Raw genomic sequence first — 23,928 nt, 5'->3', positions numbered from 1 at the left:
GATCACAAAACCAGTCTTAAGTAGCACGGGAACATTTTTAGTAAAAGACAAAAATACATTGTGTGGGTCAAAATTATCGATTTTTCTTTTATGCCAAAAATCATTATAGGATATTAAGTAAAGATCATGTTCCATGAAGATATTTTGTAAATTTCCTACCTTAAATATATAAAAACTTTATTTTTGTGAGTGGATGGTCTGCCACAGTGACCCATAAGACTGGTTTTGTTGTCCAGGGTCACATATCATAAAATGTCACTTTGCATAAAAGCATCTGCCAAATACAAAAATGTGACACAGCACTATTATCCACATATTCATATCAACAATGGCCTGTGCTGTGACTAACATCATTAGACGACTTTGTAGAAAAGAAAATGTCACAAAACTCTTTAAACCAAAAATATCAATACCAGATAACTGGAATACTACTGGTAAAGTGTGAAGAGATTGACGTGCATTTTTTTTAAAAGTGCACCTACAGTAAATGCTTTCTATTAGAGTATTTGAAGAGAATCTAAAAAAACACAACCAAAAAAATTCTGAATTCTAGCAGAACTTTCCAAAATCGGCCTCATTAATGCTACATAAATACATATGGAAAGAAAGAACTCTTTAAAGAATCACTTTCCTCAATGAAAACTCTGAGGAAGACAATTCATTTATTTTTTAGGCCCTCCTAAAATCTCGCCCACAGCGCCATCGCAGCAGCCAACCTTCAACCAGCGAGACCTCTCTCTGACAGAAAAGCTTTATCATATCTCCATCACACAAAAAGACGTTTCCCTAATCTCCTCCTGAAAAGCATTTGAACTTTACCTCCCTGGGCTGGCGGTCTTGCGAGAGCAGCCAAGCTGTGACTGATGAAGATGGAGAAGATAAATGAAGCAGTGGTACTTACATCTGAGGGTAGGGGTCAGGCCATTAAATCAAACCCTTATCACGGTAATGAAAGCACGACTTCGGTCTTTTATGCCAAAACTCACTATTTCCCTTAAAGATTCAACACCTGTGAGTTTGTGATCCCAAATTTGCCATATTAATCACATTAAAAAAAACCTCCCCTGTCTCTAGGTATTTTATGGCTAGATTACATCACACGTGGCTATGAGATTTAATTCCCTACATTTAATAGGTCAAGTTTTACAATATTCTTGCGATATCAATCAGTTGGCTTCCAGGTGGTACATAAAGAAACCTATTAAGTGCGACATTTTTACAATCTGACAGCATGTGAACTTTACATTTATATCCAAAAAGCATCACTATCTTAAAGTTATATTTCACCACCAAGAGTCCAAGACACATTATTGTAGAACTTTCCCTTTATAAAGCACTCTCTTTACCAGAACACATTTTATTACTTTATTCTAGTCGGGCAATTTGGAGATCTATGTTAGAGTACTGTACATTGCGGGTCACTAAAGACATGAAAATAAAATGATGACTGGTTAAACATGCAAACATTTAAGACTTAAAAAGAAGTCCAACTGATCAAACATCTAGACCAGCAAGTTACCAAAAACAAACATTGTGGACCAGCTAGACACCATGTAAAACTAGCTACAGTACCATCAAAAGCAGGGCTGTCTTGGTCTATATTAGAGGTCAACCGATTTCTCTGGACGATTTTTAGAAATCAGGCCGGCATGTTTGGACGATTTTCTTTTTTCCACCTTCTAATTAAGTAATAAGAAGTGATACAGAATATTGCTTAAATTAAACATTTATTGAAGACATGTCTCTTCAAATCAGTGCACTTGATTGAGAAAGATTGAGTAAGTGTGGGTACACGATAGCAGACTAATTCATAGTAATAATACATGTCATGAGTATGGGAGGAACAGAGACTCAATTGCGGGAGAAAATAGAAGGCTTTATTGTAAAGTTCAACAATATAATCCACCACGGGACACCGGTCTCGGCCACGGGAACCACGGGAGAGAGAAACCACTTCGGGAGATTCTGACCAGAACGGCCCACAGGAACCACATGAGTCCGCGGGGAGAGAGCTCGACCCGACGGCACTCACGGAAGATACGGAAGTAGACCCAGTCCGGGAGATTCCTGACCCACGAAGGGAACACGCACGGCGGGGAGAAGCCTCCACCCGCCGGCCGATCTTTGCCGAGAGAGATGGTCGCTGGTGAAGAGATGCCGGGGTGAAGAGAGCAGGGAGATCCGGGACGCCAATGGGAACTAAGGGGAAACAAGACTTGAAAGCAAAAGAACTAGGTACAGGAGACTACGTTATAGGGAAAAATACTAGAGAGCTATAAAAGACGATTATCCCCGAACTTTGGGGGAAAACAAAAAACTATACAATCTCACTAGGATATAAACAGGAACGAGACTAGGATCGGTCAAGAACCGACTGCAACAAACACAGGTTATTAAACACAGGTAACGTACAACGATATGACACAGGACGGTAGAACAGAAGGGAATATAAGGGGAAGGAAATCAAAACCCAAACGAGAAACAGGAGGAGAGAGAGAGAGAGAAAACAAGGAGCAGAGCAGGTGAACCTCATAATGAAAAGGAGAGACAGGAGAGGAGAGACAGAAGATAACGAGTAGAGCTGGGGCCCGTTTCAATAAGGAGGTTCAACCAACACTGAGTTAAAATGTGAACTCTGAGTTGTTTAAAACCGAGATGCGAAACTGAGTTTTTGGTTTTAGAACAGCTGATTTGAGTTGACCTTGAGTTAAGCACTTGCACCACAACTATGACAAGCCATGATCAATGGAGCTCCGATATTACGATTCACCATGGCAACGGCACCAAAAAAAGCATCATGGTGGCAGAAAGCGCTTGAAAGCGATGCACACTTTCCGCTCTGAATACAGTGGATTGACTAATGTGCTTTAATGTGTAAACGACTTAAGTTTAAATGGATAAAAAGATAAATGTACCAATAAACAAACAAATTAATCAGTAAATGAATGAATCATGAATGATCTCTCACTCGTCATGAGTACTCTAGTGAGCATTGTGAGATGTCATGGATTATGGGACACTTGTTAGTGTGTCAGACTCTAATGTCAAAGTCCGACTGATCGTCGATTTGAACCCTGCTCAGAGCAGTGTTGGGTAGGAATGGCTGCACGTCTAAATTATTTGTTTATTACCTTTATCACTGCTTTTGTCTGTATTCATAAATTTCTTTATTCATGCACTTTATTTGCACACTTTATTAAGTCATTTCTTATCCTCTATAGAAAACTAACATTTGTGTGAACATGTAAGGGAAAGAATCTGCTCTATGTAATACATGTAATACACGGCGGCTGATGTTATTGCTGTAAGAAGGGATGAGATATATTTTGATCTACTTCACTGTAAAGAAAAATGGTACAGTTTTAATAAAAATGCACATGGAAATGACCAAATTCCTCTCGGTTTCTAAATTCCTCTCCTGAAATCAAAGAACATCCATATGAATTAATGCAGCCTCTTCACAGGATCCTCTATAAAAGCACATATGACATTTTAGTCACTGAGATGGTCTCTGTATGATCAAAATGCGTGACATGAATGACTGTATTAATGAATGAATGAGGTACACCACTTGCGCTTTAAAAAGGGGGAGGAGATCGAAAGAAACTCTGGGTTTACCAAAGAAAACCTGATCCCGACCAGGTTAGGGTCACAGAGTAAGTTACTATGGTTACTGACTCTGAGTTTAAGTTAACTCTCTTTTAGAAACGGTCTTGAGTTACCCCGCTTTCTCGGGTTTGACATACCTCACATTCTGTAACGGAACCCAGAGTTTCCCTCATTTCAGGGTTAATATACTCAGAGTTTTCACTAAACCTCCTTTCTGAAACGGGCCCCAGGTGAACGGAATCAAACAATAACAAGGAGATAAACAGGGTAACGAAGGGGAGGGGTCAAACCACAATCACAAGAAAACGCATGGCAGGCTGTCAACCAACCATGTGCTCAAAAGAAACAAAACATCAGCACAAGAGTGGAAACAGAGACACGGGAACCAACAACCACAATACCAAAGGGGAAACGAAGGCACACTAGACAGGAACCCTGACAAGTACATTGCTCAAAAGATTTAAACACCTTCTCAAACTGTTCTGAAGCATGCTTTTTTATGTTTGTTGGCAGACACTGCTATTAGTCAAATGGTCATAATCTAAGTTAAAACAAACAAAAAAATCACTCATATTACACAGCCTGCTGCTCATAACTGCGTTTTTAGTTATAATTAGCTTTTAGTCTTTTTCTAGCCTGACAGGATAGACGCTTTTGTGGTCGAATGAGTTTAAAAAGCCGCAAAAGACCGCAGACGGACATAATGCGTAAACGAGGGGAAACAACAAGTCAGGATTTAAACTTTGGTTGAAGACTTAAAAGTTTGGTTTAATGACGAAAAACCAAGCAAGCAAAATGTTTTCTCTCCATTTCAGATTTCTAACACATACTTACAGTGTTCAGCGTGTCTCGCGGCTGTCAGAGCAGAACAGTGCCGATCCTAGACGTCTGGGGGCCCTATGCAAACCTTTGTGAGGGGCCCTTGTCGTAATAGTTCAAATTAGATGAGCATAACTGTAAACTATAAGATATAATATGATAAATCAATTAACACACTTAAACAAATTAAAACGGAAAGACAAAACCTTAAACTGACAGTAAGAACAATTAAGTATAAATTAAATTCACATTTTGATTCACATGTAAATAATCCTTTACCTAAAGTAACACCTGGCTCTGGAACCATCAAGATTTTTACTAATCAAATGAGTGATTAACAAAAATAAAACATAAAATATAGTTTACTCAAGAAAGCTAAGCATTCGAAAACAAAACATATCAATTATTCTCTAAATGTGATGACGCAAAAATGACATATTATCATACGAAATACAGTGGTGTGCATTACAGCTAAGACTCGCATGAACATTGTACAGCTGGTTTTGTGACGAAGTTATTCCCTGTAAATGCTATTGAAGTTAGAATATGAATGTGTATGTAACTTTGGAGACGGTCCCTAAATTCACGACTATCTGTTTTGTAAATATGTACTTGCATAAGTTGACAAAACTAAATAAGACTTTAAAATAGTACAAAAACACATGCCTTCTAGTTCTTGTTCTTTTGCATCACGTTGTTGACATTTTTACCACTACATACAGATAGCTTAGTTTTGAAGCCAAATGTAAGACGCATCATCACATTATGCGCATGTTGTAACGCAACGTAAGGGTGCCTTGTGCAACGAGAGAAGAAAAGTTAACGTTGCCAGGGAAAATAATGAACGAGAAACTTGCTGATTTATCATCCACGGGTTTAATAAGTTCTCACGTCGTCAACTCGTCAGCATACATGCGGCCCGGGCTGAGCGACAAAACATAAGACATCCCCACATTGGTAAACAAAAGCAGTTTCCTCTCTACCGTAACTGCTCTAAGTGGCCGTTACAATGTCAGCACCTGCGCGCACTGCATGATGTCCGAGTATGTCACAGTAATTAAATACATTAAGTATTAAAAAGAACATTTCCAAATGATTCCTGTAAAGTTGGTAACGGAACACTCCGAAGGCAGAAAGTTCCGCGTCTTGTTTACATTATTGTGTTTTTGATTCAGCACTCAAGGAGGCCCCTTGGTGGTGCAGGGCCCTACGCAACTTGCGTAGTTTGCCTATATCTACGGCTCTATAATCGGCTCTGGAGCAGAAATAAAACCCGCTTCTCTCTGTATGTTTATCTGCCACGGTCGCGTTCATGTGTAAATTGCGTGCACTTATTTTGTCCATTTGACAGATCGACCAAAACGCATCTTAATACCAAGTATAAACAGAGTCCGACCAACAGACACATTTAAGCAGGAAAGTTACATGCACGTTTTAGCCAGAAGTTTCGTCTTTTAACAAGGCATGCCTGCACAGTGTGAGTTCCCTCTCACACTCTCACACGGTGCAGAAACAGTATTGATAACGTCAGAGTTTATCTAGCTATACAATGCGGACAACTGTAACAATTTAGCCGCTGGGCTCGTCACCAGGTTTTGGTACCTGTGCATACATGTAGCCTAAACTATGTGGTCGTTGAAGGCTCGCTAACAATAGAGTTCCAAAAAGTTACTCGTATTCTCAAGTAGCATCATATTTAATCTATGCAATATACAAGGCTAGATTAAGAACGAAGGATAAAAAGAATTTAAAGGCGCAGTTCTTGAACATCAGCGGCCACTAGCATTGTATTATAGTTTTGCAACGAATCTCCCTTTCGAAGTACGACGGTGGCCGCAACAGTAAAAAAAGATGTCGTCTACTGAGACAGCGGATAGCAGTGATACAAGCAAGATGTTTCTTTACAAAGGTAAGGCAATATATTAACGTAATTAATCATTTAACATGTATTCTATTGCGAAAGTTACTGTTACAATTCTATAATTAGATATACACTCACCTAAAGGATTATTAGGAACACCATACTAATACGGTGTTTGACCCCCTTTCGCCTTCAGAACTGCCTTAATTCTACGTGGCATTGATTCAACAAGGTGCTGAAAGCATTCTTTAGAAATGTTGGCCCATATTGATAGGATAGCATCTTGCAGTTGATGGAGATTTGTGGGATGCACATCCAGGGCACGAAGCTCCCGTTCCACCACATCCCAAAGATGTTCTATCGGGTTGAGATCTGGTGACTGTGGGGGCCATTCTAGTACAGTGAACTCATTGTCATGTTCAAGAAACCAATTTGAAATGATTCGAGCTTTGTGACATGGTGCATTATCCTGCTGGAAGTAGCCATTAGAGGATGGGTACATGGTGGTCATAAAGGGATGGACATGGTCAGAAACAATGCTCAGGTAGGCCGTGGCATTTAAACGATGCCCAATTGGCACTAAGGGGCCTAAAGTGTGCCAAGAAAACATCCCCCACACCATTACACCACCACCACCAGCCTGCACAGTGGTAACAAGGCATGATGGATCCATGTTCTCATTCTGTTTACGCCAAATTCTGACTCTACCATTTGAATGTCTCAACAGAAATCGAGACTCATCAGACCAGGCAACATTTTTCCAGTCTTCAACTGTCCAATTTTGGTGAGCTCGTGCAAATTGTAGCCTCTTTTTCCTATTTGTAGTGGAGATGAGTGGTACCCGGTGGGGTCTTCTGCTGTTGTAGCCCATCTGCCTCAAGGTTGTGCGTGTTGTGGCTTCACAAATGCTTTGCTGCATACCTCGGTTGTAACGAGTGGTTATTTCAGTCAAAGTTGCTCTTCTATCAGCTTGAATCAGTCGGCCCATTCTCCTCTGACCTCTAGCATCAACAAGGCATTTTCGCCCACAGGACTGCCGCATACTGGATGTTTTTCCCTTTTCACACCATTCTTTGTAAACCCTAGAAATGGTTGTGCGTGAAAATCCCAGTAACTGAGCAGATTGTGAAATACTCAGACCGGCCCGTCTGGCACCAACAACCATGCCACGCTCAAAATTGCTTAAATCACCTTTCTTTCCCATTCTGACATTCAGTTTGGAGTTCAGGAGATTGTCTTGACCAGGACCACACCCCTAAATGCATTGAAGCAACTGCCATGTGATTGGTTGATTAGATAATTGCATTAATGAGAAATTGAACAGGTGTTCCTAATAATCCTTTAGGTGAGTGTACGTGCTATCTAGTACACGCTGAGAGTAGTGAAGTAACTAAAGTTAGCTAATCGTAAATAGCAACGCTGTTCAAAGCGTTTGATCTGACAGTCACATAGGCAGTTAGGTGTAAGTTAGTAGACGTTTGTCTCCCCCTTTGTAAAGTCAGGAACAACCGGAGTACATACCGCAGGGACGGAAAAACATTATTATTCGGAGGTTATGGCCATTTGTATAAAATGCTAACGTTACCGTTTCAACAAAACAGGTGTTTGGTAAACATTGAAAATGTGGAAACATAGAAAATGTTGAATTATCTTACCGGTCTAGCAGAAAACAGGCAACTTCGGCGTCGCCTTGAAAACATTTGTCTTTCAACAGTGCCTTCCATCTGGTAATAGATACACCGATGTTTATCCTGGATTTCTGCCGCCGTTTGTCTCTAATTCGTCTGGCAGCATCACGTTTGTGCTTCTTTGACGACGGAGATTCACGCTCTGTCGGCTCTTGTGCACAATACGCATGGTCCTCCATTTTATCAAAACTTCTAAGACAGAACAATCAATTGCTTCAGCTAGACGACGACTACTCCTTCTCTCCGTACTACGACTTACTACTTTGTGCGTCTTCAACTCAGTTATGACGCAAGCTGCGTCTAAAAAAACACACGAAGAAGACCAACATATACGAAACGCACTCTGTAGAGCTGTTTGTCCGTTAGAGCTTACTGTACAAAACATGGCTGCGCAACATAACAAATTCCATGTAGATAGGCCCGCTCCCTATGTAGATACAACTGGTTTATTCTAAGGTAATAAAAACATAACTTTTCATTACGTAAGGTTTTTATATACATCTAAAGACATAGTTTTGTATGTTATATTGAATTTCTGTTAATAGATCATACAAAACATCCCGCACTGTACCTTTCAGTCTTACCGTTTTCTTGCGAAGTTATCGGGTAGTTAAAAAGTTAGCAGGCATTGGGACATCACAGTTATGCCGCAAGAGGCAGCGTCGACGGTTCCACATCAGCGCTTATAGCTGCTCACAGATGCACCTGCCTGTTAATCGGCCTAATTTGCGGCACAATCGGCCGATGTCGATTAATTAAAAAATCTCTAGTCTATATCCCAAAACCATCTATAAGATAACAGCCATGATCTGTGGGCCTGGGTAGTATGGTTTAGGTAGGCTACTACTAATAAGAATATATGTGATAAGAGCAAGAGGCAACACTCCACTTCTCACTGCACAAGGAGAAAGATAAGCATTCAGACAAACAAATCATTTCACCCTGAGATTGCTTCGGCATCGCAGAGCCGTTCCATTACCACACGACGGCTATCTGGGTAACGTTCAATTACAGCGTCATTAGACTGAAGAGCAGAGCTGCCAGCAGTGGGAAATGAAGGCCAGACGAGAGAGAGATTGAGAGACACACTGAACAAAAAAGACACTAGAACAGATTTAAAGAGCAGAAGGCCAGCTTTTGCTAAACCATTAGTAAGCAAGGGTTTAAATATTCAGAAGCCTCTAGCCTCAGGCACTGAATATTGCAAGACTGAGGGCTACACAAGGGCAGTCACAACATCAGATTTTCACAATATGGCTATCATGGCCAAAACTATTTACGATAATGATTATCACAATATCTAATGAACTGTTTTAAACACAAATAAATAATGCTATTAGTGAAAGTCATGTTCAGTTTGGATTTTTTGGCAATGAAGACAAAACTTAGGCTTTTAAATTTGAGCGCTGAATTACCTACGGCATAAAATATGACATAACAAGATAACACAATATCGACAATTATATATTTTTTAATTATCACAATTACTGTCAATAAGTATATTGTGTCACTGTTAGTCCCCATATTATTATTAAGTAGAATTATAGTTTAAAAGCTACATTAGTCAGGTCAAAAATACTTTTTTCCTGACTGTTTTAACTTTAATTTTAATTAACTTTAATTACTACTTTATCCTAACCTAACCTAAAGACAAATGCAAAGATCACTATGAGTAATCTAAAAGTTTTGAAAACACTGTGGCAAGTTTGAAAATCTGCAATATTTAGAAAAAAAACTTTTGTAAACATTATGCAATTCCATGTGGTGGCACGAAAAGCTATAATAGTTAAAAAAAATAGTACATAGTTTATAAAAAATAAAAACGTAGAGCTTGTTAATCGACGTCATGACGTGTTGAATGTTGCGCCATCTTGGGAGGATGGCTGCTAGTGCGTTCAATGCAGTGTTTTGTTTTTCTAGTTTAATTAGTAAATATAACTATGGTGGGTCGGTCTTGCTGTGTTAAAAAACTGCTATAGCATTATGCAGAGACGTTCAGGAAAAGCCCATGGTTCTTTCACTTTCGATTTCTCCATATATCAATCAAAACAAGTAAACGGTACATAACATAACAACGGTACATATCAAAACAATAATAGCAGTGGAGTATTTTCCTCCCAAGATGGCGGCGCCACTGCAACATGCAATATAGGGAGTGACGTCAGATTTACATTCTCTATACACAAAGGCCCCCACTCAAAATCTAATCAAAGAATGATTCCAGACTAGCAGTAACCTATAAAGAAATCGCAAACACAACATATGTAGTTAATGTAAATATATGGCAAAAACATAGAAAGCATGCTGAGACCACTCCTTTAAGACTGGACAATGGAGATGTCTGGCACACAGTTGATCCTTACTTTAAATTGTAAATCCACAAACTTAATCCACAGTTGGTCCACAGTTAATCCACAGTCATTTAATCTGATATAAACACAAAAGCACTTTTCTTGACCACACCCATTTCTCAATAACCTCTGAGCTCTGACTGGCTAAAATAGAAAGTCATTTCCTGATACAACGAGGCTCATTTTTCAAAATAAAAGCATACACACTGTCACGTTTTGGTTCCCTTTCGAGAGCGGTCTCTCAACATTGCGGGTGAATCGCATATGGGAACTCTTCCCTTTTCCACTTTCCTGAAGTCTTATTGGATAATGCCAGTCAAAAAACTGGCCAATTGTCGCAAGACATGCAACAGTATGCAAATACTGTTGAACCCCTGGCAGTATAAATACGGTGCATAGCGACAATACCTCAGAATCTTCTCTTTCATGCTGCCATCGTTGAAGACGCAACTGGAGACTTCTTCACTGCATCCGATGGCTGCTTTCTGTTGTTTTTGTGTGGGCCCCATGGACCCGCCGGATACCCACGAGCACTGCATTGCCTGCCTAGGCCTTGTCCATGCTGAGGCTGCCTTCTGCGAGTCCGATTGCGTGCACTGTGCTTAACTGCCGGCACGTGTCTTGAGGACTCACAGGAACATCGCTCGTGGACTCTTCGGGTCAAGGCTCACTGCCGCCAGCGAGCCGCTGGTGGGCCCACACATTCCACAAGGTAGTGGCAACGACCCGGCTCGGGGCCGCCGTCCTCTGCCGTCGCCTCATTCCCCAGTCCTTTTCGTTGAGGAGAGCCTTCGCCCCCTGCCTTCCATCGCAGACGCTGTTTCTTTCGGCACCAAGGAGGACGGCAGATCTATGGGCTTTATGGTCGCCCTCTACCGTCATCTGTGACTTACGCTGGCGGATCTCAAGGACGCTGATCGTAAGTCCCTTCTCAATGCTCCTTTCACTCCCTCCGGCCTCTTTGGTGACGTCGTGGAGTCAGTTGTGGAGCGCTTTGCTGAGGCGAGCGAAGAATATGAGCCACGTGTTGCCTCGACGCTCGTCTCAGCTGTCTTCGAGAGCCCATTCTTCATCTGCATCTCGTTCCATGCAAAGACCGCCAAGCAGCACGCCACTCCCGCACCGGCTTCCTGGGGTCCCGTACCGAATGTCCGGCCAAAACAGTGGTTGGGCCCTGCTAAGAAGAGGCATGGGTTGAAGAGAGGTCCATGCGGCGATGGCGGATTGTCCTCGACTACCAAGCCATCATCCTGACGGATCTGCAAAGAGGAGGGGAGAGTCTGTGAGCGAGCCAGCCCCCAAGCGCTGCTGTCTGCATCATTTTCCCCCCACGGTTGCGGGCGAAAATTGCAATGTTCCAAGTGTTGTTTGTGTAAATGCAATAAAAACACATACCTCCTCACAAAACGAGCCGTCTCCCCCTCATCCAGCCCATACTGCGTTCCTTGCCCTGCCACGGTGCAGCGCGAAGCCGCAGTTGATTTCTGCTATAAGCAGCCCCCCCTCATCCACGGCCGCTTCCATGGGCGAGAGGCGGCTGGATTCTTACACACGAGCCATTTCCCCGCCAGTGCTTTTAGCCTCGCTGGGGCAGAGTGCTCCCCCAGGGAGTTCGTTGGCTGTCACACGTGAAGAGATTCGGCCGTTACGTCTGTTTCTGGATGCGTGGAGAGCCATTCCGGGCATCTCTCAGTGGCTGCTGACTGTAATAGAACACGGGCATTCCCTGCAGTTCAGACGCAGACCTCCCCGCTTCAGCGGCGTGGTCCCGTCGCTTATGCTACCGCAAAACACTCCTGTGCTGAGGCAGGAGATTCGCAGCCTGCTCGCGAAAGGAGAGATAGAGAGAGTTCCTCCGAGCGAGCTAGAAATAGGGTTCTACAGCTGGTATTTTGTAGTGCCCAAGAGAGATGGAGGTCTCCGTCAGATTCTGGACCTGAGACCCATCAACCGAGCGCTTCACAAGCGAGCGTTCAGAATGACTACTCTAAAACAGATCCTGGCACAAGTGTGTCCCGGGGACTGGTTTGCATCCGTGGATCTGAAGGATGTGTATTTTCATGTTCAGATAGCCCAGCACCACCAGCGATTCCTGTGGTTCGCTTTTGAGGGCTCAGCGTACCAATTTTCGGTGCTCCCGTTCGGGCTGGCATTAGCTCCACGCACATTCTAAAATGTTGACTAAAGGTTGAATCTGTGTGCATTACCCCGTGCTTGGTGTGTTTAACCCAGTTGGACGGGCTGATCTTGCTACTGTCAAGGCGGGATTGTATACCGTTCCCATATGTGGAGCTTCCGCAATGTTGAGAGACCACTCTCGAAAGGGAACGTCTCCGGTTACTGTCGTAACCTCGGTTCCCTGAGAAGTGGGAACAAGACACTGCGTAGACTGCCGTGTTCGACGCTCATCAGCCATGCAGGTGTTCTCTCGTAGATTCTGAGGTATTGTCGCTATGCACCGCTATGCACCAGGGGTTCATCAGTATTTGCATACTGTTGCATGTCTTGCGAAAATTGGCCAGTTTTTTTTACTGGCGTTATCTAATAAGACTTCAGGAAAGTGGAAAAGGGAAGAGTTCCCATATGCGGAGCTTCCGCAATGTCTCGTTCCCGCTTCTCACAGTAACCGGAGACGTTTTTTCTCAACCACATAGACAGTAAACGTTTTGGAAACAATCATTTTGGGTGCAGCTAGTGTTGCAGAAATTACAAACTCCACCGATTTTTTTAATTGAACTTTTTTAATGAAGAAATAACAATAAGGGTAAATTGTGTCAATATACATTTTTCAAATAAGACTAAAGTTCACAAAATAAATGTTTACAAAAGACATTCAAATAAATCACATCAATACATTTTTAATGAATGTGATTAAAAATCTGTTCAGACACAAATGCTTTTTATCTTGTACTCATTAATAAACTTCAGTATTGAAGTATGTGGTGATCACAAATAATTGTTTAAAAGGAAACCTCTCTATCATAGTCCAATCAAAACCAATCAAATGTTCTTCCATATTTGAATAATGTTTTAGTTTAAAAAAACTTTTTGGTTGACAAATTAATTGGAGGAAATTGTTCATTTAATCTTTAATGCTTCTTCACCTTTAAAACAGAGGAAATAGAGTGTTTTCACTGGTAAACAAAAATGCGAATGGACTAAATTATCAAGTGACACGTACAGTACACAATATGGGCAGCCGGGCTGATAGTCAACACGTTGATCTTCTGATTCGAGATGTGACCTTTACTGTCAACCGACCTCTCGCTCACACAGAAACACAGGAATAGCTTTACATCAATACAGACACCGCTCGGCCATCCCATAATCTTTCTTGTCATGTGCATGTCAGCATGCAAAATAGCTTGAGGACAGATACACAGCAATAAATGTCAGAGCGTGACACCAGATGTCATTTCGCAAACAGCTCAAATATTTCTGAGCAAGCCAGGGGACTACTGTAGATTCGATAGCGTTTTGGTGAAATGAAATATTGATCCACGAAGAAGGCATTGTCTGCCTCTGACACTTATTTCAGAAATAGGATTGTCTAATTTATTTCCACAAGATTTTATGCTTTGACTAAATATTTATAAAAGACTCCCAATTCAATTGAAGCACTTGTTTCTTAAGAGTTGATCTAAAACAAGCCTACAGGGCAGATCGCAGGCAGGTGTTTATATGCTTATGGCTGTAAACACTGTATTCTGCCGTCTCATAGTGCGAAATCTATAAAGTTTCATAAACATTAAATTATTGTCCAGGATTGTACCAAAACCAACTACTCAAGCTAGGTGATAGAAATACATACTGTAGTAGGCTACTAATCACGAATATGTGTATAATACATTTCTTTGGAAAACCTGAAATAAAATGTCTAGGTCACATTTCATCTTGTGACCCTAATCTTGTAACACATTGCATATACAACACAAAATAAAGGCTTTTGTTACTGGTTCAGTGATTGCACTAAGACATCAAATATGTCATTCTCATTAATACAATAAATTAGTACAATATAAAGCGAAAAAAATATATCATTTGAATTGTAAATTGTGCTGTATTTGTTCTTTAATTTATGCTGATTGATAAACAATAATCATAATAAATATGTTTAGGACGAGTGTCATTATTGTAACAGTAAGTATAGAACTATAGATAATGACGTCATTTTAAGTTTTTTGACAACAGGACAGCCATTGAATGACTAAAAAATTACAGTTTAAAGTATATTTGAGATGATTGTGTGAATTTAAGTTATAGAGAAAAACAAGAAAGTAGCAATCTGGAAACACAGGCCTTAATTTTTTTTAATAAATCAAAAACAGTTGTTGTATAAACCTATTAGATATTTATCATGGCTTAAAATGCAAATTCTCTTTCCTGGTTTTAAAGGCATAGTTCACCCAAAAATGAAAATTCTTTCTTCCTCAGATTGTTCCAAACTTGTATATATTTATTTGTTCCGCTAAACACAAAGGAAGATATTTGGAAGAATGTCAGTAACCAAACGTTGACTCCCATAGTATTATTATTATTTATTTTCCCCACTATAGCAGTAAATGTGGGATGAGATCTGTTTGGTTACTGACATTCTTCCAAATATCTTTCTCTTATGTTAATCAGAACAAAGAAATGTATACGGTTTGGAACAATCTAAGGGTGAGTAAATGATGACAGAATTTTCATTTTGGGGCAAACTGTCCCTTTAAAGCAGGGCTATTCAATTAGTTTGTCATGGGGGCCAGTTCATGAAAAGCATCCCAAATGAGGGGCCGGAGAGATATGGCTTGCAATACGAGGGATGACACAACAACAATAAGAAATCAGTTTTATTTTTTCCCAAATTCCGTTTTTTCTGTTTAAATTTTTCTGGATTCTGTGTTTTCCGTCCTTTGCTATACAATATATTTGCCCACATGAAAAAAGACTTTCAGTATACTACAGTATTCACTTATAAACTATATTGAAAATCCTGCAGTAGATACGTTGAACCGAATACAAGGAAAAATAAAAATAAAATTGTTTTTGTTTTTTAGTCTACTTAAATGCAAGTAATATTTTTTATAATAAGTTCTAATGTTGTATAATTTTACTAGCACATTTACTTTAGTTTACTAGGGCTTTAGTTTACTAAAGTAAATAATATACTCAGTGGTTGAACTATAAAAAATCAAGAGGGATGGTGTGGTAAAATGTGGGTGTGTTACAACTTGTTCAAGTTAACCGGACTTTTATTTTGACGGGTCGCCGCAAAGGGTGTTTGGTTTGACAGTTGCTTTTCTCACATGAAACAGTGAAACAGGTCATGTGCATGCATTCTCTTATAGCTCCACCAGCACATGCAAAACAATTGCAGATTACATATTTACACACCATCTGAATATTTCTAAAGTTACTCATGCACAATTTGAATTGTTTTAGCTGTTCGGTGCTACTTTTTGAAATAATACATTTGCCATATTCTGTGCCATTCCGCGTTATACAGCAACATATGCCTGGATTCCGCGATTCAATCATAGGGTCCTAAGTTAACTATGGGAGCCCGTATGTTGTATTTTTGCCCCATAAGTCACCCCAAGTTTTTTTCTAAATTTCAACGTGCTGATGTTGTATTTTAAACTGCACAACAAAAACATTGGTGCATTGTAAGATGCCCAAGCAGGCTTTTCTACATTCAAACATGTTCATGTGTTGTATTTTAAAACTGCATAGCAAAAAAAAAAATTTCAATCACCAAAAACTTTTTGGGTTTCAGGATTTTTTTAACCAAAATTTGTATGAAGATGATTCTCAACTATGTTATGAAATATATAATGGATTGAATTGATACACCATTTTACTTTATGCAATATGTGGGTAAAATGGCCATAAATTAATATTCCCATTCAATGCAATGTATCTATACACTGTATCTAATTTGCATATTAATGTGTTCTTGGAGCAACATTTAATGAAAAAATAAGTGTAATAATTGGAGTAATAATTGGCAACATTTTAATAATAATATATAATATTTCATAGGAATATTGATGTAGAATTTATTTCGATATTCACTTGTTGTGTCTCCCAAAATGGCTGAAAAACATGATTTAAGTCCTGATGTCCTCTACAGTGGACATGTATGAAATCAATGCCCTGTTCTGTAACAGAAAGTCATTTTTTGCTTTGAAACCCCATAACGTTTTGGCATAACGTCTGAGATGTTGGTTTATGAAATACAATTTGAAAAGTAGTCCAATTTAAATTATAATTACACAGATTTGAAAATTCCGTTGGCTAATTATAGGGCCTAACGTTAACCCAACTGATGGAAATAAATAATAACTGAACTTGTAAAAGTTTAGTTGCAAAGCACAATATTATGGTGAAGTTAGATCTCGTGTTTGTTGAGTTAAAACCGAATTATTGTTGTATAAGCATAGCAAGCATCATAGCAAAAAGGCTAACAAACTTAAGAGTTATACCCACCAATTAACACTAGCCCTTCATTCATGACATGGATACCGTAATAATCATACAGAGAGAACATAGTTGCATACCTTTATCTTTTGCTCGTTTCTCCTCTTCTTCTTTTCTTTTTTTTCTAAATTGGGCACCTGATGGCTTTGACCTTTTCCTGTCCATCTCTGTGTTTATTTGTCACTCGACAATCAACAGATTTCCCATCCCCCCAACACAACCAGGGCTGCGGTCAGCCCCGACAAAACATTGCAAAACGTTTTTTAAACGGAAACGGTGGTGCGGTTGAACACCCTGTTGTGATGATGCAAGAGTTGAACTATGGCAGCTGAGAAGGCCATGCTTTGTGTTCTTTTTGAAGAATTTTCGGAGCCTGATTAAATCTGTATAAATACATGTTGAATACTGCAAAATACATCTCTTCTAATATCTTCAATTGTTGTGTATACCAAGCTGCAGCAGACACATTTAAACGACTTTACTTGGACCCATCGTACGAGCTGTCTCTTTAACACCGCGTGGGTTATATACATGTTGCTGCTGATTGGGCCGACATTATTGACATGCCCACCAAACAAGAGAAAACGTATCTCAAACCCTGTTGCACACCGTTGCAAACCATTTCCAGGAAACATGTCGTTCAACCCGGAAACCGTAGCAAAACATTGCGCACCGATTTGAGCTTGAACATGCCCCAGAAGTCAAGACTAAACCAATAGAGTGTTTTCACGACGCGTCATCAATCTGGAAGTCGGCCATGTTGGAGGCATTGAAAGTAAGCACTGCTATTGAACCTAATGGAAATCGCAGATTTTACTTCTTTAGAAATAACTGTGAAAATAAATCTCTTTAATGCAAGTCAATCACACCCCAGAATCGCTATAGCCATGTGCTGTAACATCACGTGCAGTATAATTAATTATTTTCTACTCTGAACTTCACTCAAGAGTCAGCAGTATTGATTGATGACGCGTCGTGAAAACACTCTAATGGTGACCACATAATCGTTTTGTAATACCTATTTTTACTAGCCATTTCACACAGCTTCTGTGCACGGCACCTTCTCAGCAAGCAATCAATTTGCCAATTCCACACACAGTGAAATGATAGATAATAGAAAACCGCTTCGCGGTGGCGGCGCAGAGGATTTTTTTTTTTAACTGCTCGTGCCACCCCCCAAGTATCATGAAAAAATGCCGCCCCGGGCAGCTGCCCAGTTCGCCCATGCCAAAAACCGCTACTGATAGCATCAGTCTCAAAATGGCAAGGCATTTGGCATTGACTTGTGCTGTGTTATATTTTAGTTAATAAGTTCATGCTTGTTACATTACAATCATTGCGCAACATTATAGTCAATCAATTTTTGTAATATGGAAACTAAAATCACATGGGCTACTGATAAAAGACATGCATAGACTAAAAGGCCCCTGTAAGTCGCTTTTGATAAAAGTGTCCGCTAAATGCGTAAATGTAAAATCTATTACTGTTCGTTCGTCCTGTTTATAGCATGAAAGTCCACTGATGTGTGAGTTCAGCAGCAAAAGTAAAGTGCAAGTCGTTAACTGAATATTTATACGGTTGATAATAAAAGATCTCTCAATCAACACTTTCTTTTTTTACTGACCATGCATTAAGTACTGAAATATAAATCTAAAAACTACCCAGCGATACAGATAAACAGAACAAGACCAACAACGTAAAAACTGGCCGGTGGGCGTCGAACCGTCAAATGATTCAGTCAGCGATGACAAATCAATTACGCTAACCAGCAGGCTAACATCCACAGTCCCTGGCTTTGGCCACCTAAGAACCTGTTAAAGGAAATGCAGTTCACTTTTTACTCTGGCTGATCTCGCTTATACCAGGAATGATTTCTGGTGTTGGAGATTAGCTTATACAATATTTCAACCGATTGCTTTTTTGCTTTCCAAGTAAGCAATACGCTATATGTAATAAGCAGGATATATACAATGGGATTGGTTGGCCTATATACAATTGCTGACCACGTTGTGTAACCTTAAATTACCAAAGAGAAGAAGTCGTTTCTTCAGAAAGCAAGCAATGATTTGTTTAATGTTAGCAAACACTGCGCACATAATAAAATCCTGTAAAATGATCAGTGGTCAATTGGTCTGGTCTGGCTCGGTTCATCAGTGATTGGTTGACAACAGTTCAAATTTACTGGCTTTGGAAATCAGCAGGAGGAGCTCATTATACAACAGACAAAACGCTGTAAATGACGCGCGCTCTGTGCAACCAAAACGGCGTTTTTTACGCTGTCATATGGCAAGACAGCAGCGCAAAAGGCGGCGCTTTTCGGGCGCCTTAAAACGCTGTAAAATCCTGTGTTATGGACGGCTTTTCGCGCGTTTTTTATGGCGTTTGGAATCGCGAAGCCATATTTTGCAGCGGTAATACTGTTTAAAACGCCGTCAAAAACGGCGTTCGGATATAAACGCGTTTAATCTATGGTGTAATTGTGACACCATCGGCTTGCCATACTGTGCTGCTGCAGCTCGTGCTGCATGGAACAGAAACACGTCAGTCCGTTCCCGACTGAACTAAATTTAGAGATTCTTTTTCACACTGTGCTACTTGAAAGGCCGGAACAAATTACATCGAGGGCCAGGTTCGGCCCGTGGGCCGCCAATTGAATAGCCCGGCTTTAAAAGGAAAAGTTGCGTTTTTTTTATCAACCACATGACGTTCAACACACTTTAAGACCTCCCAGTGTCTTCAGACCACAAATAAAGATATTTAGGTGACATCCGAGAGAGATCCATGCCTCCTCATAGACATCATGGTTATAGTTGTTGTCAAGGACCAGAAAAGTACACTGTAAAACTTTGCTGTTAGTTTTTGCAGTAGGATTGCCAGTAACTTACTGTAGATTTAATTACTACTTAATATACTTTCCGATTAGTACTGTTTTCAATTACTTTAATCAAAATTAAAACACTTTGACTTTTGAGATTCAAAATGAGCAAGAAGAGACTGGCATTAGCACAGCAACAAAGTAAAAAAATATATATTTTAAGCATTATTCTCTTGTTTTTTGTAAAAATATTTAAAACTTCTTAAATGATGATACATTTACATAACAATAAAAGTGACCCAAGATATTTAGTCTAGTTTTATGAAAGAAAAATATATAAACTGGGTAAATTTATGCTTAAAACAAAATTGTACATTAAATCTACAGTAAGTTACTGGCAAACCTGCTGCGAAATTACAGCAAAGTTTTACAGTGTACTAAAGACATCGTTAAATTGGTCCATCCGCTCATAGTGGCTCTATTAAATTTCTTTGAAGCGACGAGAATAATTTATGTGCAAAAAACAAACCAAAATAACGAGTTTAATCGATATATTCTTCTCTGTCTTGTCAGTTTTGGTGCGCGTTCACGAGAGCACTTCGACGCATTCGGTTTGTACAGTTGGGCAAAAAAGTGCAAGTCTTCCTCAATATCGAAATCATTGGACATTTTGCGAAGATCAGCTTATATACAGCATGCGTCTGCTTGTAAACACAGAGTTGCACTTCCGGGTTGTCAGTCAGAACACCGGCGTCTGCCCCCACCGAATGTGCATGTGTCGAAGTGCTCTCGTGAACGCGCACCATAGAGACAAGACAGAGGACAATATATTGATAATTAAGTCGTTATTTTGGTTTGTTTTTCGCACATAAAGCATTCTCGTCGCTTCAAAAAAATTCAATTGAGCCACAACGAGCGGATGGACCAATTCAACGATGTCTTTAGTACTTGACAACAACTATAACCATGATGTTTATGAGGAGGCCTGGCAATCTGTCGGATGTCACCTAAAATATCTTTATTTGTGTTCCGAAGATGCCGGAAGGTCTTAAAACATGTTGAACATCATGTGGGTGAAAACAGAATTTTTAGATGAACTTTTCCTTTTAGAGTATAAACTCGACATCTCGCAGTAATTAAATACTGTTTTTTATTACACTAAGGAGGAAGATGGGAGAGAGGAGAGATTTGAGATTCACCACTGAAATGCATTGGATTCCATATTTTACTTGTATAGCAGACACCTTTTCAAAATGATCTTAATCTTTTTTGGCAACAGAAGCTGACAGTTCCCACAAAGCAACCTTGCCCTGCGCCTTTTTTTTTTTTAGAAAAAACCTCACCTGCTGCATATGACCCTGTGGGTCCACCAATCAGAGAACAAAAATCTAGGACACTGTCCAAGCCGGATACTGATTAGCAATTCTGAGAACATATTATCCAGACTCGGTTGTGTCAAGATTTTAGAGCAATGGCTTCAGTCATCTCCTGAGATATAGAACTGGCCATTAGCAATTCTCCGTCAAAATATTCAGTCTGTCCATAATAAGTAAACAAATGAAAACAAAAAAGCTATTTCCTTGATCTTGGAAGAAACTAATCAAGGCTACCATGTTTCTCAGTATTTGTGTGTAGATGCAAGTTTCTGTACAGACGATTAATTATTAATAATACACATTTGTATTGCCTCATGGCAAGCACTATTGCTTTTGGTCAAATTAGCGATTTAAACCTTTAATCCTCAATATTGAACTTCATTTGCATTACAGACCTAAATGACACATGTATTCATATGGTTCATTGCTTTTTAATGTGATGATTTGTGATCTGATGCAAAAGACCAACAGACTTACATTTAAGGAAGCCAAAAGGGCAAACAACTTTTAAATGCATTCATGCAGTACTTTTATTCAAAGTGACTTACGTCACATTTGATCAGTTCATGCATTACCTGGAATTCGAACCCGTTGTCTCAGGGTTGCGAGCACCATGTTTACATCAACAAATGATAGAGAAATGACACAGTGCATTGACCAACTGCTTCGTAATAGTCAATGAAATGTGCCACAAAAGCAGCCTTTCCTGTCCTGTCTTTGTTTTTACCATCTACACATTAAACTGACAGCTGTTCGTTTTCATACTAAATCTGATATTCAAAACAGGGCCATCTCTCTCTCTTTCTGTCTCTCTCTCTCTCTCTTTCTGTCTCTCTCTCTCTCTCTTTCTGTCTCTCTCTCTCTCTCTCTCTCTCTCTCTCTCTCTCACTCTCCATTTTCCTTCCCATAGACTCTACAATATATCTCCTTCACAATGTGTTGAGATTCTGTTCAATTGCAGTGAGGTCTTTTACTTGCCAATTTCCTAGTCAATGATTTTTCATTTCCCCCATAGTCCCAGGATTCAGTGCTTGTTGGAGACCTGATGGATGGGCCAATCAGAATGGATGTGTGTGTATGGTGTGCTCAAGGGTGGGTGGGGTTTTGGACCTGTGAACCCACCGATCCACGACATGTAGGCTGGGAAACGATTGCAGACAATGGTTTGGAAAGGCTCGCCGCTCCAGGCATCTGGAAAGGAAACAACAGTATTAGGGAATGCAAATTGAAAACGCAGACACGCGGGAGCGGTTCCATCGCTGATGGAAATGTAGCACATCCTTATTGAAATATTTCAACGAACGCCTCGCCCTAAGGGCTGTGTTCAGTATTAAAAATAACCACCATGGTGTAATCCATATCTATGCCGGTAAAGGTTTAGCTCGAGCAGGATTTGCTCCCTTGAGTGACTGGAGATATATTACCTGTTGCATAGCTCAGGGAATGTAATTTATTTACGTCAATCAAATGTAAATACAGCATTTGCCTGTTATTTTCTGGTCAGGCCTGCTTTTCATTGACTATTTGCTCCAGCACATACTCAACACGCATAATTTGATCGTCCAAAGGAATCTGACCACAGAGAAGTTATGTGTTCATCACGTGGAGGTTTTCAAAGCCCATGTGGGCAGTAGGTCTCAGATGGTTTAATGCTGGACAGATGGTTGCAGGTCCTTCAGGTTAATGTAACTGTGGCTATGTTCCCTCAGCAATGGAACAACCATTTCTCACTCCCCTGAGAGTTCACAAAGTTCTTATTGTCCTTTTTTTGTGTTTCACTGGACGAACGAGGCCTGTTTGGGTGGCCTGGGTCATTTAGGTGAACACAGAACAAAAACAGTACGGCATGAGATTTGCAGAGCACTCCCTCGTATCCTTAATACTGTAAATTAGGAAAAGAATACAGCAGACATTAGGTTGTAATGGACTCATTTTACATTAGACCAGTAAATGCGTGTGAAACAACATTTGAATAAATATTAGTGTTTTTACAGAGCATGTGTACCATGTTTAATAGCTTCATTAGTTTTCCGGGTGTAAGAACGGCAACTATATCCTGTATCTGTTTATCTGCCAAACTATTCAAATGTTCTGTATAATTGAAAGAGACGGATGACCTGCACTACTATACTTACCAAAACATGCCAAATATAATCAGATGACAGAATACAGTATTCCACAATTCAATGGAGCACAAGTTCAACACCGTTTCAAGACTAAACGTGAATATTTATAATTCCAGCGTTTTCATTGGCTAAATTATTCAATATGATATGTATAAATTCCTGCACTTGTTCTTCACCAAGAGAGATTAGAGATACGTGACATTCAAACGTAATATTTCGCTTGCAAAAATAACTTGTTTTGCGTTTCGTTTTTACACACTGTCACTTTTGAGAAACAATATCAATTATTACTGCTGCTACAATTCTTAGCAAATTACGAAGCAGCAAAGTGCTTAAGAATACTAGTTCTTTGTACTACAAAAAGTACAATTTAAAGAAGTTTGCTAGACAATGTTGTCATTGATGCTTTCTGACGGCTTTTATTTCTGTGGTCACTATATGCATGATAACTCTTAAGTATTCTGTTTTGTGTTCTAAAAACTATCAAATTTTTCCTTAAAGTAGGATTTAAATAAGTAATGAGTGATGGAGAGACGGGCAGACAGACAAACATGGCTGCCACAGGACCAGAGACTGTGTCCACACTGTGATCTTAACAAAATCGAGACGGAACTCCACTTCCTAACAGAATGCACAAAATACACGGACATACGGACAATGTTTTATGGAAGAATCAAGTCCATACACCAGACATTTGAAAGTCTGTCAAACGATGAGAAACTGGCGTGTCTGTTAGGAGAACACAAGGACCGCTGTGTGTTAGCTGCACAATATGTGTCTGCCTGTCACAACGCAAGAGAAAACAATTGACCTGATGTTTC

This window comes from Triplophysa rosa, linkage group LG5 (genome assembly GCF_024868665.1).
Source record: "Triplophysa rosa linkage group LG5, Trosa_1v2, whole genome shotgun sequence".
Classification (NCBI taxonomy): Eukaryota; Metazoa; Chordata; class Actinopteri; order Cypriniformes; family Nemacheilidae; genus Triplophysa; species Triplophysa rosa.
The sequence above is the reverse complement of the archived record's forward strand: the minus strand, read 5'-3'. Positions refer to the sequence as shown.